The following is a 27,888-nucleotide window of genomic DNA, read 5'->3' as shown; positions in this document are numbered from 1 at the left end:
ACCACAATCCTTTTTCAGTGAGGGCCACATGTTGGCAAAGATGTGGGGGAGATTCCCTGCAGATCATTAAAAGAGCACTGAGAGGATAGATGGAGGCCAGCATTAAGCTTTCATCCAAAAACTGGCAGTACCAGCAGTTCAGTGCTCTGAATAAATGTTCAGGAATGGGATATGAACCTACGTACTTCAGATATGAAGGTTAAAACGTGGCCACTGAGCCATGACTAATGCATAATGGAAAGTATTTATTTAGCTGTCTCCAGCACACTGATGGGTAGATCATGTTGTCTGAGTACACTGCTTTCTCTCTTCCTTTCTCTCTCTTTTCATAATCTATCCATAAGATCATTGGCCTGTGGCTCTGGAGTCCCATGATGATCACGCAATGTTCTCTGTGATCTTACCCATGTGATAAGAGCACTGTATATATCACCAGGGTTACAAGGTTGAGAATTTCCAAACAAAAACTGATGCTTTTTTACCTCACAATAAGCGTCTTGTTCGATTTATCATGTTCACCATTTCAGACATGCTGGATTATGATAAAAACATGAAACAGCCATAAAATAAAATACACAAGTTAACAAGCACTTGAAGCAAGAGTCAGTGGATAATGATGAGGAGCAGGAATTCTAATCCACCCATCCCAAACTCAGTGTTTCTGTTGCCAGTGCCTCTGGTTGAGATCATCAAACTCAACACAAATTTGCAACATCATTCACCCTTCTGGAGTAATAAATGCATATTCTTTCTGTCAATTATTTCATCAGTATTTTAACTGTTTCTGTTTGTTGCCTTCCTTTCAAATATATAACTCCATGTTTGGATTTATCTTCTTTTATAGAATAAGTTTAACCTTGAAAGATGTTGTAGAATGGGCAAAGTAAGACTGAAAGCAATGAATGAAAATCAGTCTGGCTCTGTAAAGGATATCCGGTCTCCGTTGCCAGATTATCACCGTGAAGGTGAAAATGTATGCAACTTATTAAAAGTTCAAAAAAACTTTTATGAAGTTGACTCATGTCTCAGAAGTCTTGAAAATGAGCTGAGTCCTTGTAGAAGTCCTGAACATCTTGACAACTTATAATGTGTATTTAGGAAACTGATTTAAATACATTTAAAATAACAAATTGTAATAACTGCCACGTAGAATAATTGATAGAGTCATTTACATTTTAATAAGGACTTTTAGGTCAGATGATTCAATCAATGGGGATGGGAGTTAAATCAGAAACCCAACAGGAGCCTCAGGTGGGAATGACTTGGCAGCTACCTTCGGTGCTATTTCCCCTTATAAAAAACATTAGCAACATTGATATCCATGTAATAAATTATTATCCATGTAATTGAGAATTAATTCAAGACATCTCGTTGGTGCTGTGGCAAATGCTTTTTGGAAATCAAAATAATTGCACACATTATAATTATTGACCTTAACTTTCGAAAATTGCAGGAAATTATTTTAAATCTATGAACAGCTATTGAATTGCCAGCCAAGGTCACTTTGAGACAATCTGATAGACTTTCACTAAACATATAGTATTTTTGAACTAGTGTGATTGATCCCCTGCTTTGAATAAAGTCAAGAATGGAGCTATGCAGTGACTTTGCAGGTTAGTTCATTTTCCAATAGTATGTTGCATTGATATCTTATTTCTTATTCATCGTGCCCTGTTTTTCCATAATTTTATGAATGTTGAAACTACAATGACCAAGGCTGCAGTGTATCTGAGTCATCTACAATAAAAGAAATAGGTTTAGCTTTCCAAAGTGTTTCATTTTTGATTCAGACTATCTCCACTTTTGATTTATGGACTACCTTCCTGGTCAAAAGTGTGCCTTCATTGTGGGTTCACGCTGCCTTCATTGTTAGTTCATGTTGGATTCTTTCTTGGTTCACAGTTGCTTCTTTGCAATCCACTTTATCTCCTCTGTTTTCTCGCTGGTTCATCTGCTCTGGAAAGCTTGTAGGTTGTATTAGCTGAATAAGTACTTCATGACATGCCCATGACTATTCCCTTGCATCCCTGAAATTGTTGCTTTGCAAACTCAGTCAGCTAGTATCATAGATCTACAGCAACAATTACAGATCTCTTCCATCTCAAGTTACTGTGCCATCTCTATATCCACCGTTATATACAATCTTCAATTAACTGAAAGAAGCTGGAGGCAATCAACGATAGTAAAGATGCAGATTACAATTGAAGAGATTCAGTTTTTGAGTAATTGTAGACATTTTTCTTCAGTTAGACAAATATCACAATAACATAATATCTTTATATTATCATCATAACAAAACAATATTTGAATCATCTTGCTACCAATGTTATCAATTATTTTCAATCAGACTGACCAAAAAATATATAAACTGTTCTTTTCACTGTATGCAACAGAATTTTTTCATCAACTACAAACTTTGTAAATCAATTCCCCCTAAACTTGTGTGTCCTCTCCTTGAAATGTTCAGAATATTCATCAGTCGGGGGAGTGGTATTTGCAGAAGTAATTAACTTCCATTCCTGTGGTTATAGACAGCTCACTTCACTTTTATACTGAATTTCCATGATATAATTGAACTATATAAACTAATTAGATTCACATTTCTCAACACCACAGAGTTATATTTGCCTTTCTAAATTTCAATGCCCTATTACAATTGATTTCACTATGTGCCATTTACTCAGCAGTAGCTGATATCTCAACCTGGTCTTCTTGATCTGAAATGATGGAAGGACCATTATTTTGTGTAATTTCAGGAGTTGGTGTTCAACGACATTTCATTTGCTTATAAGGAATGCACATTTTGCTTTGAGCTGTTGACATACACTTTACTTTCTGATGGAATCATTTTCAGGATGTCTACTTGTTTCTTGCAATTATTTTCTATCTTAAACAGCAATGTATGTAAAAATAGCATGCATCAGTGGAGAAGGGTGAAGGCTTCAAATTCCTGGGACATCTGGACCAATTGCAGGGCAGGAAGAATGTGTCTGTAACAGACAGGTTGCGGTTGGTCAGGGCTGGGACAAGTGTTTTTTCTGGGGAGTTGATGACGCCATGGGAGAGAATTTAAACTAACTCAGAAAAAGTTGAGGTGCTGGAAATCCAACACAAAAATAGAAAATACTGGAAACACTCAGCAGGTCAAGCACTGATGGGCAGAGAAACAGAATCAGTGCTCCAGGTTAGATACCCTTCATCAGCACTGGAAAAGTGCTGATGAAGCATAAGCATTTTTAAAAAATAAGCATTTTTTAAATGTGCAACCTGTTCACTGTCCTTCCCAGTGTGCCTTGACTGCTATCTCCTGGCACTCAAACCCTCCACCAATATTGGCCTTAGGTCTTGCTGGGCATGAAGTTTCTTAACAATCCAAAATGTGACAAAGAAGGAAAGAAGGAACAATAACAAACTTCAGTGAAATGAGCAGTGACATGATGATGTAATTTAGTCAGGATTAAGTGCGAAGTTATGTACTTCTGGAGAACAACATGGAGAAGTGGTACAATCTGGTGGGGAGATCATCAACATCTAAGGTCAAAACTAGGGGGGAGAGAAAACAAGTTACAAACAAGCTGCTGTGACAATGGGAGATGGGTGCTTGGGGCAAAAGAATTATCTCTGATAGGGTGAGGCCAAGGGGATAAGCTGTAAACAAGGTCAACTCGTCTGTGGGTTAATGACAGCAGTTAGGGAGGGAGAACATGATACTTTGTTCATTAAGGCTGTGACATGAGGGCTGTTAATGAAAGTGAACACAGGCAAAGAAGCGCAAGAGTTCTGGGCAGCAGGACTGCGGGACATGCCCAGCAAGTAAAGCAGGAAGAGAAAACAAAACTGAGCAAATATCACAAATGGATACCTGGTCCATTCTGATGCAGACAGAGAGAGCAAATTAACAAAAGACATGGAATTCAATATTGTATCTGGAATGCTGCAGTGTGACCAGGTGGAGGATGGAATGCTGTTCCTCAAGCTTATGTTCTGATTTTTATAATCCACATGATACTATTTTGAAAACTGTTCAGAGCAATGGGAAATTGGCTGGCCAAGTTGTTAATGCAATAAAGAAAAGTAGACCGATTATTGTAAATAGGGACATTGATTCCAAAAAGTTATGCCAATGCTGACCAATGTCTGGTTTGGCCTGAGTTTTTTGAAAACTGTTCAGAGCAATGGGAAATTGACTGGCCAAGTTGTTAATGCAATAAAGAAAAGCAGACCGATTATTGTAAATAGGGACATTGATTCCAAAAAGTTATGCCAATGCTGACCAATGTCTGGTTTGGCCTGAGTTTTTTGTACAATTTTGAATACCAGTTTAGAAAGGATGCCAATGCCCTGGAGAGGGTAAATAGGAAGTTTATTGGGAAGGTACTAGGTTGAGGATGTTCACTAATGAGAAGAAATTAGCTTGGACTAAATACATCAAAGTCATAATCAGTTCCTGTGCTCAGGGTTCTATGTTTCAGAATGGTGCGAAGAATTAGGTGGCACGATGCAATACATTTGGAATAAAGAACTTGCATAGAGAAGTTATACACAAAGAAATAGATGCAGTGGATGAATTAAAATGGTTTGGTACTTTCAATGGTTTTTCATATAACACAAGCATCAATAAATAAAGAAAACAGCCAGTGAGTCTGGTTCGTTTGCAGCAACTTTGCCTTTGAGTTAGAAAATCATGGATTCAAGCTCCCCTTCAGACTGGAACAGCTAATCGAAATGCTGGACTAGGAGATTGCTACATTAAAGCTGACGTCACATAGGGCAGCTTTGATGTTCTCATGATGAGGAAATGTTTATTCAAGCTCGGTTAGTAAATTGTCTGTTAAGTAAAGATATGACATGACATCTGATACCATGTGGGAAGTCCTGACCCCTCCCATAACCAGGATGTCCACATGTGTGGGAAGTGTTACCAGCTCAAGCACAGGGTTACAGAGCTTGTGTGGTGGCTGCAATAACTACTGTATTTGTGAGAACAAGAGCCACGTGTCGTGGGAGGTGGACACCCAGCAGCTTAATATGTGCAGGCAGATAAGGAATGGGTAAACTGCCAGACAGGAGGACTGGGCAGGACGGACAGGCATCACCTTAATCCATCCTGCTCAGCAAGCTGGCATTCTGTGCTCAGTACAGGTAAGGGTGATTGTTCTTCAGAAGACCACAGTCAGAGGAAAACCATAGCATCGTGCAAAGGAAACCTCAGTTACATGGGACGAGGAAAGATGAGAGGGAGAGCAATAGTGGTAGGTTAGTTCATAGATGGGGGAACACGCAGGCATTTCTGCAGCTGGAGCTGTGACTCCAGGGTGATAGATTGCCTCCCTGGTTCCAGGTTTAAGGACGTCACTGAATGACTGATCAGCATTCTGAAGGGAGGGGGTGAAAAGCTGACATTTGTGGTCCTCGTTGGTGCAAACAACATGGGTAGAAAGAGGGGTGATTTCAGGCAGGCAGAGTTTCAGCAGCTAGGAAGAGGCTGGCAGGTAGGACCTCAAAGAGAATGATCTCTGGATGAGTACAGAAATGAAGAAAGGTGAATCAGGCGAGGCCTATAATCATTGGAGTTTAGAAGGAAGAGAGGTAATATTATTGAAACTTATATGATTCTGAGCGGGATTGACAGGGTAAATGATGAGGTGTTTCTCTTCGAGTGGTATATCTGGAACTAGGGCTTATAATTTCAGAATAAGAGTCACTTATTTCAGATGGAGAAGAGAGATGTTTTCTCTCAAAGAGGCACGAACCTATGGAATTTTCTACCCCAGGGATCTGTGAAACTGGAGTAAATGAACATATTGAAGGTGGGGATCGGCAGATATTTAAACTATGAAGGAATCAAGGGGTATGCAGAGAGAGTGGGAGAGTGACGTTGAGGGCACGGTTGAATGAACCATGATCTTATTGAGTGGCAAAATAGACTTGAGGGTCACACTCCTGCTCCACTTTCTTCAGTTCTTATGTTCCAATAGCACTCAGTCAGTGGCACCAGAACAGGCAATTTGCAGAACCTTTGTGTACAATTTATTTGTTGTGTTTGTTTGAGTCATAATTATTTTTGAGCTGAAGTTGTAGGTTAAAACATACATGAGTGTGAAAAGTTGTAAATTAAATATGGTTGGTCTATTTTCCTCAGCATTATTAAATAGATTCAAATCAAATCTTATATTTTTTTGTGTGATGTGTGGTGTCCATTGCAGCATACTCTTTTTGAAAAATGATTAGGGCATATCTATTATAATGATATTTAAACAAAGAGATGTGGCATTGAAATAGAAAATGCTGAAAGCACTCAACAGGTCAGGTAGCACCTGTGCAGAGAGAAACAGTTAAAGTTTCAGGATGAAGACCATTTGTTGGATTCAATTCACAGAGTGTTAATATATTGGTTCAGTAAACAATCTTTCCTTTTTTCTGGTGGTTTTAAGGATTTTGCATATATTCCACCTATTATAGGAAAAAGATCTTTTCCTTACTAATCTACCTGTGACAAAAGCATCTGTCCATGATGTATTAATTGAAGTGAGCACTACACGGTCCTTGTGGAGACAACAGCAACTTCACAACAAGGACAATTCCATGTTGTGTGACTTACAACCCTGCTTAGTGGGATAGTGTAAGAACAGATCTAGCAGCTCAAAATTACATTTCTTTCAGGCATTGTGGGAGGTCTAGGAGGTTGCATGATGACCCTCTGCAGTCCTGCCACATCCAATCATGAATGGTCCTGAACAATTCAACAGTGACAAGAGGAAGCAGCTCTGTCCTCATTGGCAGTGGGCCTCAATATTTGAGTGTTAAAGATGACTCAAATGTAAGGAAAGCACAACCATAGCATCATTGTGCAATTACTAACCATAGTCTATAAGTTCAGATATAACAAGTCTTAATTTAGTTGATACGAGCATGCAAGGGAGAACCTCTGATACAATGGTTCTTACACACAATTGAGACAGAGGCAATGATTGACAACTAACAGATAGTGAGTGACCATGCAGAAGTATTACTAGTGTATAGGTGACTACTTTATTGGTAGTGTACAGTTGACAATCCCCCCCCCCCCCCCCCCCGGCCACTATTCCTCTATATTCTTCTCAACACTGGGAAAGAAGTCTTTATTCTCTGTCCTAGTCTTTGAGACATCTCTATGATTCATGTTTCCTATCCACGTAACCCTTCTTTCACCCTTATTTCCCAAATCTCAAGGTCATTTACATCCTCGTGTCAACTGTTCTTATGCAAATGTTCCCAGACTGAACAATATGGCTTGAACAGCCAGCACTGAACCAGCAGACCTCGTTAAGCTCGTTCACAATGTTTAACAGAATATACTTTTAAAATTGTACTTGCAACTTATAACAAACTCAAATCACGCTCATATTTCCTTACTGAGCCTACTGAGTCAATGCTGGCTCTCAGAGCATTCCCATCTGTCCCGTGACCCCACATATTTCCCGGTGAACCTTACTCTCTTGCATACCCATCAATCCACCATGCTTCTGCCACCCACCTCCACGAGGGGCAATCAACCTACCAGTATGTCTTTGGGATGTCGGAGGAAACTGGTGTGGAACCTCACAAGAGCAGAGCAGTTCATCACCGCTATGTCAAGGGTGATTATGGATGGGCAGTAAATGCTGTCCTTGACAGTGGTGACCCAAATGTCCTAAAAAATGAATAAATAACAAAAATGTCCCATTGTGCCACATGTGAAAGTTAGTGTTTCACATTCAGAATCGCAATGATAATAAGAAAAAAAACCTAAACTGCAGTTTACTTCTTATGAAAGCTACATTTTTAGGGGTTTGTGCCCACGTCATTGTTGTAATATTTGACCAATCAGAATATTAATTATTAATCAAAATCCTCATTGTTGATGTTGATCATAAGACTGAATAGTGTCTACAGTTATTGGATTTGGAGAGGAAGCCATGCACCTGGTGTTTCCAAAATTGGCCAAGTCAATACAATAAATGGAGACATTTCAAAAGCAAGTAAAATCCAACACAAGTGCCCTGTGATTGTGTTGGTTGCATATTCATTATAATGAAAACTGGAACTTGTCACTATTGTGGGTTTTCCCGCTGATGCCATTCCCCTTAAAGAAGTATTTGAAATTAAACTTATTTTTGTGTGTGCAAAGACACCTATAAAAGACTTTTATAAATGAAAAAAATATTTAATATATCAACAAACTGGCTACTGTATACATATGTAACTTGTTCTGAAAAGATGTTTGGAATTGAGTTGCTCCCTTATGATGGACAGGACATCGATAAGAGATGTTTCTTTTTATGACAAACTGTATTGATAAAGCTTTACAGCGTTAAATAAATCAATGGTCTGTTTTTAAATTTATATCCCAAAATACTGCTGATTGCACTTGTTCATGAAGGATATTACATTTGGTGACATGCAAATGAAATTGAATGGAAATGGGCAAAGTAAATCACTTTGGAAATCCAGTGCAATTTGAACATAATGTGAAACTGCATTTCCGAATGCACCAGAAGCATAGACTCTAAGCCAGAGTGTATTAAATCCAAGACCTTGATCTCTGAGAATTGTGTTTTAGACTGTAGTGTAATGTTGTTTGCTCTAAATTTGATTGGTCTTAGCCTCTGGACCTCAACTACTTAATGAAGGATAACACTGACTGCAATAAAGACAAATAATCTTTGTGAGAAGATAATTAAGCAGATTATAATGTGCTTTCATTCTACCGATAGCTCATTAGATTGTGATTCATCTCGACAAACTGAAGTCAAATTTCAAAACAAGTCACAAAAATATAATCTGTCATCTGTAAAGATTAGTGAATCAGATTTTCATTATACTGTCTGTCAATTGTTGGCCGAAGGCTGAAATTCATTAGCAGTTAACACATGCTTCAGCAGTCATGAAAGCTTGCTTTAGTGTACATTACCTCGAAGATAATTGAAGAAAGACCACATCACACTTATTTCATGTTTGTTACTTGGCTACACTTGAACAAGTTTGTTACTTTTAAGATTTCACCAGTGCCTGACAGAAAACAAAAGTCTTATAAATTATTGATAAAACACATTGAGTGTTCTCCCCGAGTCCTAGCTCTTAATTTCTGCAGAAGTTATTGAAGAGGTTTAGTATTTTCTGTACAGTCTGGCATGCAAAGTAATTGATAATACAAGAATTGATGAGGGATTGGGGGTAGCATAATGAACTACAAGATCTGAGCTTGAATGGGCAACCTGCATCATGGACAGCTTGGTATGAATTCTGAGAAAATGTCTCACTGACCTGAAGCAGATTTGTACATTTCTACCAGCTTAAGACTAACTTTGACAATCTGAAACCCCTTATAGAAACTGCCATTTTTTTTTCCTTTCAATGGAATCAATTACATTTAGATGACATGATTCAAATTGACTTCAATGACTCCGGAGGAAAAGTATTGATATCGGTCTTCCTCAATGGGAGAATATTTAAAAAGGATAAGAGGAAGAAATATTTTGCCAAAGGATTTTTTTCTCCCAATGTCTTGATTCATTTGGTGCCCAATAGGATTTTTACTTCTCTCAGTTATTGCCATTTTTAATGGAAGATTGGATGATGAGAAAGCTGATTCAAACTGAAGCTTTGTCTATTCTGTTCGAACATGTATTAGCCTTACCTACAATATGCCATTATAGTGTAGTGCTGTTTTATTTACCAGCAGCAATGGTTTATGAGTGATATAACTTGGTAAATGGAATATACTCTCACAGACAGAACAAGTAAGACTTATTTGTCCAAGTTCTCAACTACCACAGGATGAGTAAATTGTACAGAAGAAATCTAAGCTGATGCATGGATACAAAAAGTAATCAAAAGACTAATGGAATATTGGTTTTTATCTCAAGGAAGTTAAAAAGTAAGAAGAATGAATTATAGCTTAAGTCAGGCCAAGCTATGTTAAACCTTGGAGTGAGGTGCAAGGGATGCAGTGAAGGTTTACCAGAATGATACCAAGGCAAAAGGAATTAAATTATAAAGACAGTTTGGGTAGACCAGGTTCATCTTGCTCTGGATTGAGAAAATTGAAATTAAGATGTTTAAAATGATTAACAGCAGATTCAGTGAAGTTATTTGTTGGGTGAATCTAGAGACACCATCTTAAGAATAGAATTTGGTCATAAAAGTAGAAATCTTATTTTCAAAACCGCCATTGAAAGATGTTTATTCAGTGAATATGTCCAGAGGTATGGATAAGAGGTGGGAAAACAGACTGCAGTGGCACATCAGGAGGGCTGAATTGAATGGTGGACAGGTTGGTGGAGCTGAAGGGACTGTTTATGTTCCAAGTAATTTGGTGCCAATTCTTGCCGAAGTATGAGAGGCTTTGGTACCAAGAATGAGGGTAGCTGTTTTGGATTTGTTTAAGTTTCTTCTGAATCATGAAGAATCTGGTTCAAAGTGAAAAAGAGCCCAGATGACAGATTCGGGATGTATATCAAATGCTCACATCACCAATAATGACATTGAAAATGGGTGCATAGCTGATATAAAACCAGTTTCCACTTCCTCGCCGTGCCCTCATTCTTCAATGAGACTGAATCTAAACTGAGCAGTAAACTTTGGCAGTCAGTTTTCATCATTCAATCAAAAAGAAAGGAAATAATGCAAACTTGGCCATGAGTCATTTTAACATTGTTGGCAAATTGGAAGGTTGCTCTCTTGCTGGTGGGAATACTGTTAATAGTTTTGACTGACAATGAAGCAGAATATTACAAAATCCTCCAATTAACTTGTGATTAGTCATTGAAAATTTGCATATATTTTCAGTTGTAATATGCATTAAGAAAGAAGTATTCAAAATGCAATTGCTTCACCTGATATTAAAAAGCCACTATAACTATATTTTGTCATTTTTACTGTATGAAGAATAATATGTTGACTCAAGATCTCATTAATAAAATGGGAAAATTTGTTGAATTATTTTGCAAGTTAGGAAATCTCAAAATTAAGATTTTTTAACATCTTCAAAATACTTTAAAAATGCGGTATACAAAATACATTTAAAACTGTTTTCATAGTGTCAGCTTTGCTGTAGACAACTTTGTACTATTAATAAAGCACGCACTCTTTCCTAATAGAGACTGATGTGATTAACCCACATTAAAAGGAAGTATTACAAAGAATTAAAAATCTTTCTCTTTAAAGGCCAGTTAAAGGGCAATAAATAGATACTTGGAAAATAGGGTATTAAGAATTCAGAGGATGAGAATTCATAGAATGCCAAGCAAAAATAGCACACTGGGCTTAATGGACCAAGTGCTTCCTCTTGTTGTTGTGACTATTTTATCATCAGGGGATTTGAGTTTGATTTCCAATGGAGCCTTGTTCCAATTTCATTAAGTTTAAACTTATTTTGCATCATTGGGGCAATCTACCTAATTGTTTTATTGTGCTCTGGTGCCAATGTTCTCAAACCATTGTTTTCCTTTCTAGAACCTGTAAGTATTTCTCACATGGTAGAAATTATCAATCACTTGTGATTACATAAACCAAAAAAGTGGTTTATATGTATTCATGAAATAATAAAATGCTCTTCAGTTGCTGCTGATCTTGCTGTGTATTTAGTTTTGCAGCTTAGCAGTTCAAAGTTAAGATCCCAGCGTTGATCAGTTTTCTGCAGTTTGTGTTTTATGCAGACCCATTAAAGCCATCAGCCTTGCGTTTGGGAGCGATAGGAAATAAGACTTTGTTGCACACCAACAGAGTTGTTTTTTTTTATCCCCAATTGAATTGGTGATAACTCCAAAGTAGTTTACAAAGAACTATTTTCCTATCTCCCCCGAGTTCATCTAAAAGCAACAAATATCTGTTACAAAAGCAAAGCGTTATGAACGCAGGAATTCTGAGAAATAATACCAAAATACTCAGCAGTTCAGGAAGTACCTGTGGAGAGAGAAACACATTTAGTGAGAGTGAATCCAACTCCAGTCATTAGTGTTAAAGTCTGTTGTTCCTGCCTCTGCTCACCCTGTTCCACTGGTTCTGAGAACTTGCACAAAGGTTCAAACATAGAAAACTCACTGGCGGCAAAAGACCAGCTGGACCATCAAGACTTTCTCTCATGCATGATGGCTGGAATATGGTGGCTTGTAATCTCTGGAGGAGACAAAAGAAAGAAAAGGTCCATGACCAATAAAGAAAAGAAGTACTCTTGATAATTATGAGATAAGATATCTTTATTAGTCACATGTACATCAAAACACACGGTAAAATGCATCTTTTGCATAGAGTGTTCTGGGGGCAGCCCACAAGTATTGCCACATTCCCGGCGCCAACGTAGCATGCGCACAACTTCCTAACCCGTACGTTTTTGGAATGTGGGAAGAAACCGGAGCACCCAGAGGAAACCCACGCAGACACAGGGAGAACGTACAAACTCCTTACAGACAGTGGCCGGAATTGAACCCGGGTCGCTGGTGCTGTAATAGTGCTATGCTAACTGCTCTGCCACATTCACATGCAGGTTGGTAGGTTAATTGGTCGTAATAAATTTCCCCTAATGTATGATGGAATCCAGGGGGAAATGGGAATTTAGAGGGAATAAAGAAATGGGACGAGTATAGGTGGATGCTTGGTGGTCGGTGAGCAGTTGGCAGGCTGAAGAGCCTGTTTCTGTGGCATCTATAACTCTGTCAATCAAAACCAGTCCACAAGCAATCAAGTCCTGCACATGTATTTATCTCTTTATCTATTCTACTTTGCGATTTACCTGTTCTCTGCCTTGACAAAACCTGCATGAGCCATCATCTGTCCTTTCCTACATACAAGGGGTCACTCTTGTCCTAAGTTCTGAGCTTCCTCTCTCATTGCCATTTCAGAAGAGCCTCTGATCCCCACCCATCTCCCCTATTTCCACCAAAGTTCCTCATAACCCCACTGACACTGAAGATTTCCCCTCCACTGAAGGTAATTTCTTCCTGGCTCTCCAAAACTTTCTCTCCCTTTCTGCATTGTATTCTCAGGTGGACCTTGGATACAGCTGAAGTTCTGTTCATCATCACAGATAAAGTACACAGGATCTTCAAACAAGGGTGTTTACTCTAACAGCAGCAAGGAGGCTACAAAGGGTTAAGTGAGTGGGCAAAGATCTGACAAAAGTATAACATAAGAAAATGTGAAATTCTCCATTATGGCAGGGAAAATAAAAATGAAGCATATTACCTAACCAGTGAGAGACTGTAAAACCCTGAGATGCATATGGATTTGGGAGTCCTTGTGCATAATTCAGAAGAGGTTGTTATGCAGGTATAAGCAATTGGGAAAACTAATAGAATATTCTCATTTGTTGCCGGGGAATTAAATAAAAAATGGGAATCACATGCATTACTTATATAAGGCTTTGGTGAGATAACATCCAGAGTATTGAGTACAATATTGATCACTTTACTTCAGGAAAGATGCATTGGAAACAGTTCAAAGCTTTTCTGGATGAATACTTGCAATGGGCAGGTATTAGTCCAGCAGAAAGGATGGACAGACTAGGTTTGTATCCACAGAAGTATACAAAGAGGGTAAGGGGTCTTGATTGAAACCGAGGTTCCCGAAGGATCTTGATGGGCTGGATCTGGGATAGTGTTTCCTCTTGTGAGAAAATCTAGAATGAGAGCTCACTGTTTTCAAAATAAGGATTGCCCATCTAAGATAGAGACGAGACAAAAATGTTTCTCTCGGAGGGTTATGAGAATTTGAAACTCTTTTCTGCAAAAGGTGGTGGAAGCAGAGTTTTAAAAAAATATGTTTAAGTAAGTAGATACTTGGAGAGGTGAAAGGTTTTCTTGGATAGATGAATATACAGAGTTGAGGTTACAGCCAGATCAACAATGGTCACATTAAATAGCGGAGCAGGTTGGAATGGCCAAGCAGCCTGTTCCTGCCCCTAATTTGCTTGGTCATAACTCACTCCTTTCGTTATATGGTAAGGTGTGATCTTTCTCCTCTCCTCATTTCCACCACAGTGCACCTCACTCACTCTGTCTCTCTTCAGCCTGCCCCCATCCCAAGTGCCTTTATGTTGCCGTTATTTTAATTTGCACCTCATCCCTGCCTTTTATGTTAGTATATTTGGTTCATTTATTCCCAGAGAGATTTCTGACAAATGATGCACAAGTCAATCATTGAACTGCATGCGGGTTTGAGAAAAGCCAACATGGATGATGCAGAAAAGAGGCAGGAGATAAATGATAAATTACATGACCATTTTCTGATCAAATCTATTTTATTTAATTGGCCCTAGCTAATTACTTGAAATTAACAGTGATGTGGTTGTAACCAATTGAGAAAAATTCCAGAGCTGAAAGTCTCAGTAACTAACACATGGATGTCTTATTTCATTGACTTCCCACCTCTATCGGAAAGCATGGGTTGAAGTCCCATTCCAGAGGCAAAATCCAGGCTGACACTTGAATGAAGATGTGAGTGAGTGCTGCAATGCCAGAGGTGTATCTTTCAGATATTGTGTTGCAGGAAGGCCATGTCTGTCTTGTGAGGTGAATCTTACTTATCCTGTGCCACTCAAGAAGAAGGTTGAGCTGTTGTCTTGACCAATAGGTTGGCCAGTAGTTGAGAGATATCTATCTCCCTAAATCTATGGTGCCAAATGATTCGATTTTCTAAACTATTGAATATTACTTCCATTATACCCCAACATATATTTAATTTGCTCTTTTTTAAGTTGTTTCATAGTGGTCATATAATTTTTCCAGCAAACTAGGTGAGTTTAAAGGAAGCAGACGGGATGGGGCCCCAGTGAGTTCAAAGAAAGCATGGGAAGAGGGGCCCTGGTGAGTTTAAAAAAGGGTAGGAAACTGGGTCCCAAAGAGTCTAAAAGGAACAAGGGAAATGGCTGCCAAGCCATCAGGATTGCTGAACAATTGGATTGTGGATTATCAGAATTTGTGGTCATTTATCTTGTGGCTTTGCTGTGCAGAAATTGGTTTCTGCTGTTTTCTACAATTACAATGGCAATTGCACTTCAGAGAAAATATCATTGGCTCTAAAGACTGATTTTTCATCCTTTGCCTTCATTAGTGTGTGTGGAGTTTGCACATTCTCCCTGTGATTGCATGAGTTTCCATGAGTGCTCTGATTTTCTGTGCCAGTTGGTAAATTGCCTTGAATGTGTATGTGAGTGGCAGAATCTGGTGGATGTTGATGAGAATATGGGGAATAATTTAAAGGGAAAATTTGTGGGCAAATGAGACTGATCCGATGAGAGCTGACAGTTTCAATCAGCCAAAAATCCTCCTTCTAGGATGCAAGAAAATATGAGATATGATATAAGAAACGCCTAGGTCCAGTGACACTTTGTTGTTTCTACAATAAATTCTTCCCATTGTAAGTCAATGGTTTTCGCCCAGAATGACCCAGCTCTTTCCAAGTTCCAATTTAAATGTCAAAATTTATTCTGATATTTTCTTTTTATTTTTGATATCCCATGGTCTGCCATGAATGAGTTATTAAGAGAAAATATTATCACTTAACACAACACTGTTAAGCTCATGTGTTAAATATTATTTTCATTATTTCCATGAAACACAATTCACGGACAAGGAATTCAGAGAAAAATAATCACTTTCTGTGCCTCCTCATGCATCATCACTATTGCTAAAAATAATCAATGTTCCATACCTCCAGGTGTTTCTATCATCTTTTTACATTTTAAACATTCAAGAATTATTTTAGGCTATCAATCTCTGTCTTAAATCCTTACAGCATGTAGTAAGTGCCACAAATAAGTGATGTTCCCTCGGATTCAGCGCCTCAAGTCTATGTCATAAGTGAACACCTGTGGGCTGAATTTTAAAATGCCAACGTACTAGGATGGGAATGAGTGTGAGTGAATTGGGGCTGATGAGGGGTGAGGGTGGATGCCGGAGCTGATTGAGGGTTGAATGGTGTGCAGTCGTCCTCAGAAAATAAAGGGTCTGTAGCTTTTGAGCCCAGCCACAGTGTTTTTCCTGGTGTCTGGTTGCCACGTCTCTCTGCCACGTCTCATAGTTTGGTGCTCTTTGTTGGATTAGGGAGGTCACTCACATCCCTTTTTCAGGTTTGTCAACTTTTCTTTGAGTTCAGAGGAGCAATCAGAATAGGCATGAGAATTTAACCGCATTGAAGGCTCCTTTCAAAGCCTGCCTAGCATACCTTTCCTCCCTACAGACCTCCCTGGCCTTCTCCTGCTAGGAACATCAAGCTACCGCCCTGGTAGGTTTCTTTGGTTCCACTGCATGAGGAACATGCCACCTGCAGGCACTATTCTAAACTGTCCAGTCCCTCTGGCTGCTTGGGAACACTCTCCCATCTCGCCTCCCTTCACTGCAGCATTCAATCGTAAATTAGTAACTCCTCCCTGAAACTGGAAAAGTGTTGAAAGCATTGTAAATGTCCCTTTGAGAACTGGCTGCAGAGACTGCATCTGTTAGGCTTGTAGAATTTGCATGGAGTCCGGGGTTTACCTTCGGAACAAACTTCCTCTTTATTTCAAGCTGATATCAACAGGGGAGTCACTTGTCCTGAAATGAATGCTCCACGATCCAAAGTTTCCATTATTCTTGTACTATTTCTTATCTACTTTTCCCCCTTTATCTCTGCCCTGCATGCACTCTGTATACATAGAGTGAGGTAAGCCTTTTGCAATGTCAGGCTTCAGTGCCTATGATGTGCTACTTGAGCCATGTGCAATTCCATCTTTACCTTACATGTACGATGGAAAGCTTCCATCCTGGAGTTTATGGGATTGTTGTTAGGTTGGTAACCAGGCATGATTTCACTTTAACCTGCAATTCATGGTTCGGGTCAGTTTGAACCGGTTCCAGACATTCTCTGCCTGTTACCAACCCTGCAGAGTCCCCTCTTATCTCTCTGCTACATGATCGTCCCCCTGTTACTACAGTGCTATAGACCCGTTTCACTATTCCCTATCACAGGCTCAATGTTGGTAACTGGGAAAGCTTGCAAGCCATCAGTAGAATAGTGCATGCTGAAACTGACTCAATTGTGCCAACCTTACAAGTGAAGGTCTTAATGGTACTTTGACAAACAACGTAATGGAGATCCCAAAGCTGTGTTAATGCCATTAAATGGTAGTAAATTAATTTCTAGGTTCATTTCTCTTTTTCATATAAATTTTTTATTTGGCCTGCAGTATCAAGAAGTGTGACATCACAAGTGAAAGAAAAATGATTGTTACCGTCTCTCCAGAATAGTAACTGCTTTCCCAAAATAAAAATAATATCCCAGTGCATAAATAAAATGCAATTATTTTGTAATAGGTCCTTGCTTATTCTATGGATTGCTTGATATTTGATAGCTAGCATTACTTTTATGTTCTTTGAGTGTTTCTGCAAGTTTTTTTTCCAAATGTAGGAAGCAATCTAATGAACCACTGCACAGTCCCAAACTTCTTTAATATAAAAGTTCTGTCGATGGATTTGGACAAAATGCTCAAAATACAGACTGAGTAATGCATTATATTGTCAAAGCATTACCTCCCTGAGCAGAAGTCCAATCTACCTCTCAAGGCAAACTGTCAGAAACATACATACAAATTTAGGTCAAGGAAGCTTTCAGTACCGTTAAGGTTTTTAAGTGATATGAATCTAGCAAACTCCAGCTCCAATACATTCTATTGTAAAAGCTCCATAGAACAATTACGTCCTTATTTTCTCTGTGATCCTTTTATCTTTTGAGTATTATCTTGAAACTGTGGATCTACTGAATTGCGAATCATTCAATATTTCCTTATTACTAAGCACTGTTTGTGAAAGTCCCATTAAGAACAAGATTATAATTTGTAAGGTTTGCAAAACTGTGTGTCTGGGGATTCCTGTATAACATTGTGCTCTGTCAATTTCAGTGCAATTTATTCTATTATGCTGCAATAAGTTGGTGGAATTTTAACAATAGCACTTATAGACTTTTGTTAAATACATTGAGAAAAATTGCAGTTGTAAATAGAGCAATTTGCCAATTAAGCCTGAGAATATTAAGTTATGCAGCAAAATCTTACATTGGAATTCTGACAATTCGTCCCAAAATCATAACCTGGTGGAAAAAAAATAACTGAAAGCAATTAAGACATATCTGTCCTTGGCTTATCATACCTATAAGTGAATCCCTTGAAGAATGTAAGAGATGTAGGAGAACACTTAAAGGAGAAATCAGGAAGACACAAAGGGGATATGAGATTATTTTGACAGATAAGGTGAAGGAGAGTCCCAAGAGATTCTACAAGTATATTAAAAGCAAAAGGACAACTTAAGGTCCCCTTAAGGATCAATGTGGTCGTCCATGTGTAGAGCCACAGGAAATGAGCAAGGCATTCAATGAATCTTTCTCTTCTGTATTTACAGTGGAGAAGGTCACGGAAGCTAAGGAATTAAGGGAAATGAATAGAGATTTATTGGAACATATCCACATTACAGAGGAGGTGCTGGCAGTCTTAAGGCGGACAAATCCCCAGGGCCTGATCAAGTGTATCCTAGGACATTGTGGGAAAATGGGAAAGAAATTGAGGGGGGCCGGGCAGAAGTATTTGCATCGTGCTTAGCCATGGGTGAGGTACTGGAAGACTGGAGGATGGCTAGTGTAGTGCTTTTATTTAAGAAGGGGTTCAAGGACAAGCCAATGAACTAACAGGCCAGTGAGCCTAACATCAGTGGTGGGAAAGTTATTGGAGGGGTTCTGAGGGACAGGATCTACCAGCATTGGAAAGGCAAGGACTGATTAGGGATAGTCAACATGGCTTTGTGTGTGGGAAGTCATGCCTCACAAATTTGATTGAATATTTTTTGAAGAAGATTGACAAGAGCAGGGTGGTAGACATTCTCTGCATGGACGTTGATGAGGTCCCTCATGGTAGGTTTGTTTGGAATATTGGATCCCATGGGAGAAACAAAGGACTGCAGATGCTGGAATCTAGATGAAAAAAATAACAAGATGCTGGAGGCACTCAGCAAGTCAGGCAGCATCTGTGGAGAAAAGCAGACGGTCAATGTTTCAGGTCAGGACCCTTCTTCAGAACAAGATAGGAAAAGGGGAAGCCCAGTATATAAGGGGGAGAAACAGAGCAGTGATAGGTGAACAAAGGAGGGGGGGTGGGGTGGGCACAAGGTGGTGGTAGGTAGATGCAGGTGTAGATAGGTAGATGCAGAGCCCACTGAGTTCCTCCAGCATCTTGTTGTGAATCCCATGGGATCCAGGGTAAGCGAGCCAATTAAATACAAAATTGGCTTGTTGCAAGGAGACAGAGGGTTGTAGTGGTCATCTTTCAGACTGGAGGCCTGCGGTGTGCCACATGGATTGGTGCTGGGTCCACTGTTGTTTGTCATCTGTATTAATAATTCAGAATACAAAGTTGTTAATGTGGTTAGTAAGTTTGCGAATGGAACCAAAATTGGTGTAGTGAACAGTGAAGAAGGTTACCTAAGAATACAACAGGATCTAGATGAACTGGGGAAGTGGGCCAAGGAATGGCAAATGGAATTTAACTTGGACAGGTGCAAGGTGTTGCATTTTGGTAAGTAAAACAAGGGCAGGGCTTGGACAATAAGTGGTAGTGCCCTGGGGAGTGTTGTAGAGCAGAGATACCTGGGGATACAGGTATCGTGGTGAAGAAGGTGTTGGGTGTGAGGTGTTAGTTGCCTTCATCAGTCAGGGCGTTGAGAACAGGAGTTGGGATGTCATGTTGCAACTGTAAGTCGTTGGTGAGACCACACTTGGAGTATTGTGCACTATTTTGGTCACCCAGCTATAGGAAGGATGTCATTAAACTGGAAAGGGTGCAGAAAAGATTCACGAGGATGTTGGGTTGGTGAAAGATTTAAAAGGGACCTGAGGTTGAACTTCTTCACACAGAGGGTGGTGGGTATATGGAACAAGCTGCAAGAAGAAGCTGTGGGGGTACAATTACAATGTTTAAAATATATTTCGACAGGTATATGGATAGAAAAGGTTTAGAGGTTTATGGGCCAAATGCAGTAAAATGGGACTAGCTCAGACAGACATCTTGTCAGCATGGACGAATTGGGCCAGAGGGCCTGTTTCCATGCTGTATAAAACCATTACTCTATCGGACAGTTTATGAAGAGTAATATAATTAATTCTGTTAATTCACACCCTTATTTTCTGCAGGTTTTATTTGAGGAAAGCTGGTGACAAAGATCTATCATTCACAGTAATGTGAATTACAATTGTTCCAACAAGGAAACAACAATGCTTAGACCACAAGTGCTGGTTAATGGGCAGTAATCTGAATGTTAAAGAGCATATGCACTGTGTCCTCTCCGCAGAAAATGTCAGGAAATGACAGCAGACTGCATGCTGTCAATCTATCGATTCAGTGATGTCCCAAGCCATCTCTGAGATCAAGGTGTGAGAATCCTGAGAGTTGAATTACTGTCAGAGCAAATAAAGACACATTTTTCATTACATGACTATTTGCAGTAAATCTGCTGCAAGATGTTAGTTTGAATGTTGAGAACCATTTCTGTCTCCCCAGTTCTTCTTTCCTGTTTCAGCCAGTTTTCCTGTTAGTATATGAAAGTCCTTATGATTAGTAAGTGTTTTGCAGATTGAAATTAACTCATTCTGTTTAATTTGATCTCAGTACACTTGACATAAATGTAAACATAGCTAAAGATGTCTCATTCTTTACACTGTAACAATACTTGGTTCTTCCAAATTTCATTTGCGAGTTTGTCTTGAACTTTTCTACAGACTGGTATATCTGAGTTTCTGTTTGAAATGGTACTTTAAATAGATTTAAAAAGTTGTTTCAACAACTCCATTTTATTGCCTTCCTTGAAAAATGTAATCTATTTTTGCATAGTCTTTCTCAAATCAGGTTAGTGGTTATGTCAGCCCCAGCCTGGGGCTGTTACCTTGGACCTTGGACCAACTCATACATTTTTAATAACTTGGCGAGTCACTGCTAAATATTCTTTTTTTTTGCTTTAAAAGAGCTATTGGGCAATCAGCATTTCCAGGCTTTTTGCCTGCGTCCTTTCTCCATCTCCTCCACTCACTGCCGAAAAATAACAATCAAAGTTGAAATGCCATTTCCAGAAGTTTTGTCCACCCTCTCATTACAATGTCTGCTTATGAGTAAAAATAACAGCAGTGACCCTGAATTGGAAGGGTTACGTGCAAGATCAGACTGGAACACTAATTTGTATGAAGGGAATTCTTCCAGAGAGAGAGTGTAAGGGCGCAGAAATCTGTCAGGTTGGGGTGTAGTGGATTAGCTATCAAAAGGAACAGTCCTTGCTCTCCAATGGAGAAACGAAAGTGATTTGATCTCTTTGAAGAAACTGAGCAACAAATGCCTTTGACAGCATGGAATCCAGTGAAAAACAAGGAACAAGAAGAAAAATTAACTTTTGAAATCATTCTATTTTTGTTCTCAGTTGAGACAATAAAATTAGAAATAACATTCACAATTGAAGGAAATGAATTTAAAAACTACATTAATCTGTTAAAAATATTAAGTTGTTATTTACAGTTAAAAAGATTCGTTGGAAGTTTTCTTCATGTGATTCTGCTGCTCTACCTGGAGACCAGAACATGAGCTGCAAATTTCAATGACAGTGTTGAAAAATGTTGTTGTGCTGAAACTTTATTTACCTAACAATTAAACTTTGTGCCAGTAGTATTTTTAGAATAGAATAGTGCCTCGTGTATCAAACAGAATTACATTAAGCCTTGCATAGGATGCAAACCATTCAACCCAACTTACCATGTCAGCATTTATAGTGCACATGAATCTTTTCACACCCCTTTTTCCTCTCCCTTGTGTCTTTATGCAATTCCCCCTTAAATGCATTTGTTCTGCTTTTGTTGCTGCACCTTTGAAACAATTTCACCTGATCCATCCCGAGAGTGCAGTGGGAGATATGGGGAAGTTGGCCACGTTTTAGGCAGCACACATGCAAACTTCTTAAAATACAAAATAAGAAGAGCCAACGCCTGTCTTTCTTTTACCTAACATTAGGATTTGGAAAGAACTCATAGCATCCAAATGGTTTGCAATCACTTGTCTCCCATGACCTTGGCACATGATCTTCAGTAGATTAATATGCTCTGCACTGTCAGGTATCATGCTATTGTCCTTCTATTCAGAATATCATTTGAAACTACATGCAGCATGTAAGCTTTGCTAAATTGTTACAAAGTAGTTGCCACACACACACACACACACACACACACACACACACACACACACACACACACACACACACACACACACACACACAGCAACGTACTAATGACAAGAACAGATGCCTTTTTTCCCCTCTCTTCTCCCAGCTGTGCTAAATGTGCTAAAGTTTATTCAAACACACAGAGGTAAGTTCAGCTAACTCAGCAGAGTATGGATTCACTGTTGGGAACTTCCGAATGCAAATGTTCCACACAGGGTGATGCCACTACTCACTAATTAAATAACAGATGGAGTTCACTACTCCCGTTAAATTGTGACCCAGGTTCATTATTAAAATCAATAGTCTTTGCAAACCAGTTATTACAAACCTTGTTGTTGAAAAAATACAGAGATATGTAGTCATAACTGCACATACCTTAAAATGAAGTTTTATTTTTGTTGTTTTTTTTGTGAACATGTGGCACACAGTGGATGAGTGAGAATGAAGGAAACAAGTTGGTATTCCTTAAATGCTGCCATTTACCTTCAGACCTGCAGCCTTACCTATCTCTACAAATTGTAGAGATCTAGCTCATATCTCAACAACCCTGACTTTTTCTGTAAACCTTCCTCTTTTGGGAAACATCAACAGGATGGTATGGAGGGAGAAAGATAGTGATTAAAGCTCAAATAAAAGCCAGGAAAGGTGGGCATTATAAAGTGAAAAATAATGCAGAGTTCGCCAAACTCTGGGAATTTCCTGGGAACATTTTAGTAGATCCACATTACCTCAATCAGCAATACATTTTCTGCTGAAATTTGCTTGGAACAATGATGAAGTGAAACATACTGCCAAAAAAGGTTTTCATTTAAATCACAATTTTTACTGTGTAGTATAGCCTAAGATGTAAAGATGCAAGAACTAGACAGCCATGATTTCTAAAGCAGGATGGACAAAACTGAATGTAAAATCTTTTTAATCTAATGGTTTTCTTGCCAGAAATGCGACTTGTTCTCTGCTGGATTAGAGGCTATTGATCTTTCTTTTCTCTGTCATTTTCATTGGTGCTTGGTCTGCATTCCCAGATATAAGCTGGAATCTCGTGTCCATCCACAATGATCTGCTGATGTGGAACTGAAGAGGACCTTAACTATCAATTGCTGCAGATTTATTACGAGTCCACCTGACAAACCTCCAGCTGTTGCCTCAATGAATTTGTCTCTGTGTCAGTAAAGGACTCTGATTTATGAATCCAAATTCTAACTTGGAGAAGGTCACAGGAATGGACCTAGGAATGAAAAACTTGAACGTACGAGGAGTGTTTGATGGCTCTGGGCCTGTACTTGATGGAGTTCAGAAGGAGGACGGGGGATCTCATTGAAACCTCTTGACTACTGAAAGGCCTAGATAGAGTGGACATGGAGAGGAGAGTCTAGGATCCGAGGGCACAGCCTCAAAATAAAGGGACATCCCTTTAAAACTGAGATGAGGAATTTCTTCAGCTAGAGGGTGGTGAATCTGTTGCCACAGAGAGCAGTAGAAGCCAAGTCATTGGGTGTATTTAAGGCAGAGATTGATAGGTTCTTGATTGGTAAAGGGGGTTGAGGGTTATGGGGAGAATACGGAAGAAAGGAGGTTGAAAAAAATCATAAGCAGTGATTAAATGGCGGAACAGCCTTGATGTGTCCTCTATCTTATGGTCTTATGGATTGAAGGGGTAAATATGACCCCACTATTTAAGAAATAAGCAAGAGGGCAAACAGTGAACTACCAACACATTAGTCTATCATAAGTCAGTAGAAAAATGTTGGAATCTATAATGACGAATGAGTAACAGAACACATTGAAAAGAATAATTGGATTGAACTGAAACAACATGGAGTTATAACATTGAAATTGTGTTTGACTGATTTGTGGCAGTCCTTTGGGGATATGTTGAGTAGAACAGATAAGGAAGAACCACTAGATGTGATGCATTTTGATTTTTGGAAGGTGTTCGTTGGGGTCCTGCATGGGAGGTTAATCAACAAGGTTATAGCACATGGATTTGGGATAATATACTGACCAATAGTGAGAGTTGTTTATTGGACATAAAGCAAAGAGTGGAATAAATGTGTCCTTTTGCAACAAGTAGGTTACTCTACAGATCAGTGCTTTGGCCCCAGGTTTTCACAATTATGTTAGTGATCGACTTGAGGGCACCAAATGGCACATTTCCAAGTTTGCTGTTGATACTAAGCTAGGTGGGATTTGCGAGTACAGAAGAGGATGTGAGGATCCTTCAAGAAATATGGGCAAGCAGAATGAGTCAGTGAGAACTTGATAAATAGAATATAAAATGGAAAAATATGGGGTTATCCACTTTGAACAGAAAAGGCAAAGCATTAGTTAAATGGTCTAAACTGGGTAGTGTTGATATTTCAAGGGTCCGAGGTGTGTTTGTACACAGTCACTGACGGCCAACGTGCAGATGCAACAAGTGATTAATAGGGCAAATGATAAGGCATTTATTTGGAGAGGACTTGAATACAGGACTCAAAAAGTCTTATTGTATCTTGTCCCTTCACTTGCTCATTATTGTTCAATTGTTGAAATACGTACTTCTACTCAAAGGGGAAAGCATTTGTTTTTTTCATGTGTTGATGACGATTTTAAAAAAAAAATTCTGTGTGCTCTTGATAGACACAAAGCAACAAAAATAAAAAACAAAAAAAAAATACAGTAGTAAGTGTATCATCCATACCATTTACATATTATCTGGGCAATGAAGAGCAGATGTCATGCTATGGAATTGTGCAGCTCAGATCAGAGCCATTTGACCCTACATAGCCCACACTCGCATTCTGAAAGAACTGTTCATTTCGTTCTCAAACTCTTTTAAACTTAGGGATTCATGCAATGATATTCTGCCATTTGTAGTATTTGGAAAAATAAGATATCTTTAGCTGAGGTGATGTTGTTTCAGCTTGGACGGGAACCACATGTTGAATCGTTAGAAATTTAATATACTGAAATATTGAAACCTGCTTCCCAAGATATGGCACTCTGCTCTATTCATTTACTGCCACAGATTGCTTTCCAAAAATCAAATCTTCTGTGGCAATTTCCTGCCATGGGCAGAATTTTGATTTAATATTTAGTGGAATTCTGAATTTCTAATAAAACCAATAAATACTAAGAGGCACTTTTGCAGCAATTCTTACTTGATGTTATTAGCCTTTGACTACTTAGGTCTTGAATAGGTAGAATATTTTAAAATTTTGATCTTAAGAGAATTGAAGATCAGGAATCTGGGTTCCTTCTCACACAGGTAACATACACCATGAGTCCGTGTTTGATTTTTGGAAGATATAAATTCCATATCAGGCCATCGTTATTGTTCCTTCCCAAAATACCTGAGTGTTGCATTCAGATTTGTTCAGCAAGAGACAAGGCACTACAAATGAATGGGAATGTTGTTTCATTGAGATAAAAAAATACAATCTCTGCAGCTTCAAGGACCCAAGTTTGATGTAGGCCTTGGAGGCTCTCTAAGTGGAGTTTGCGTCTTTGGCCCAGGACTGTGTTGGTTTCTGCTGTGTGTTCTGGTTCCGTCTTCCATCCCCCAAATATGCCGGTTAGTAGAAATATTTGGCTACTGTAAAAAAAAACACATTTCAAATGAATCAAAGGGAGAGGAGAAAGAACAAGTTATAGGGGTATAGGTAAATAAGGAGGAGTGGAACTAATGAGATTGCTCTGTTCAGAGCCAAGATGTTCCAGTGGGTTGAATGGTCTCTTTTTGCATTGTAATAAGTGAGAAAGATCACAACGGTCAGGTGGAGCTGCAGATTTGTATTCATTATTACTTTCCACATAAGTAAATGGCCTAAAATGCTTTAATGACAAATAAATCTCACAAAATTTAATATAGATGAGATAATTAAATTGACTGTCTTGAACACTTTGTGGCCTAAAGTCTGGGCTAAATGGGATCGCAAGTGAAGTGCCCATCAATAACGTTTTGGGAAATTGCTGCCCACTGATGTGTTGGCAAGAGGCCAGGGGAAGAGAGCTACCATCGGAACAAGATGTGAGATAAGACAAGCTAGCTGCTTAGATGAAAAGTGGGATTATAGCCTGGATGAATGCACACCTTTGAGAATATCATTGGCTTATAGAGGCAGAGCCTTGTGTTTATTGTGCTGTGTTCAAAGAAATCTCAAAGGTTTTGGCCTCAGGCATGCCAGTTCTCTAGCTGCAATCTATTTAGTACCATCTTTGTCCTCTACCCTGCTCTCTTTACTTTCTGCCCCCCTTTATCAAATATTTTCTTTCATCTGTTAAAATACGAAAATGCAATAATATCCATTAACGTAATGATCAATTGGGAGTAATTAATTGGCAAACTTCTAATAAGTGTTCATCATATTTTCCTTCCCACTTTCAGTTTTGCTGTTGTCGTTGGTGTGAAGTTTACAATTGGGCCAGTTTGCCTGCAGTCAGTCTGATGTTGCACAGTAGCAGGCCACCTGGCTCCATCTCCTGTCTGGGCCCAGAAACACTGAAGTTAACTGGCTTGCACCATTGGCAAGACTCAGGAGCACAGCTGACAGGAACTGTAACAGTCAGAAAGGGCAATTTGATCACAAACTGGCTAAGTTACAGGAATGACATCCAGACTGTCGACCTGGAAACAAATTAAAATCCCACCATGCCAGCTGAAGATTTCAGCAATTAGATAAATCTGGAATAGAAAAGCAAGTATTAAAAATGTGTTTGCAAAGTTCCAACCTAAATTGTGGTGTGTTGGAAATTGGCTTAAACTAGAAAAGGACAACTTTGGATACATTTTCGAATAATTTTAGAACTATTTGGAAATTTATCTCATTATTCTTGGCAGAATTTTGGTTTACCTTGGCACTTTGCTTCCAATGTAACACTCCCTGCCCCACTCTAATGTCATAGTAGTGCAGCATGCAACAATCTATGGGCAGTGAGATTTTCAGTGATGCTGGTGTGAAACATGACAGTTCTTATTGTTTCACAGAACAGCTCAGCTTCACTGGCTCTGCCCACACTCCCAAAACAATGGTGGTTAAGAGTTCAACTGCATTGTTTGTCCTGACCAAGATCTGTGAATTATTATGACCTCGTAATAATGCACCATCAGAAGTGTGCCTTAACTGCTCTGCCCATGGAGGTCAGGAACACAGGCACTATCTGCTTCTTAGCTTCAGGACTATTGGAGCCTGCCAGTGTTGATTACTGCTGTATCTTACAGTCGGCTGCTCACTGCTGCATTAGGTAGGTCACGCAAGGGGAAGAGGCTTCATCAACTTTTTTCTGGCCTACAAGTGCAAGCAGTGTGGACAGAGGATTTGCCTGCCCTTCAGACTCTCCAAATTGCAGACATTCCGAGACTACACTCAAACCTCTATGTGGACCTGCCAAGCAACCTCCCACCCAGAGGGAAGTTGCAAGGCAAGAGAGTCTTTGTGCTGCCCATCATCCCTCCCCCTACTCCTTCTCCCCCTACTCCTCCTCCCCCACTTCTCGTCCCCCACTCCTTCTTCCCCCATTCTTCTGCCCCCACTCCTCCTGCCCCCTTTCCTTCCCCATTCTTCTCCCCACTCCTCCGCTCCTTCTCCCCCCACTCCTCCTCCTGCCCCATTTGTTCTCCCCCACTCCTTCTCTCCCACTTCTCCTTCCTCTCGCCCCTTTTCCAGGTCCC

General features: G+C 39.3%; 1 protein-coding gene across 1 annotated transcript in view; it reads left to right on the top strand.

Moving 5' to 3' along the window:
• Positions 1-27,888, top strand: part of LOC127581617 (CUB and sushi domain-containing protein 1-like) — a 1,418,367-nt gene that overhangs the window by 975,707 nt on the left and 414,772 nt on the right.

This window comes from Pristis pectinata, chromosome 22 (assembly GCF_009764475.1).
Source record: "Pristis pectinata isolate sPriPec2 chromosome 22, sPriPec2.1.pri, whole genome shotgun sequence".
Classification (NCBI taxonomy): Eukaryota; Metazoa; Chordata; class Chondrichthyes; order Rhinopristiformes; family Pristidae; genus Pristis; species Pristis pectinata.
Note: the sequence above shows the minus strand (reverse complement) of the source record. Positions and strands in the feature narration are given on the sequence as shown.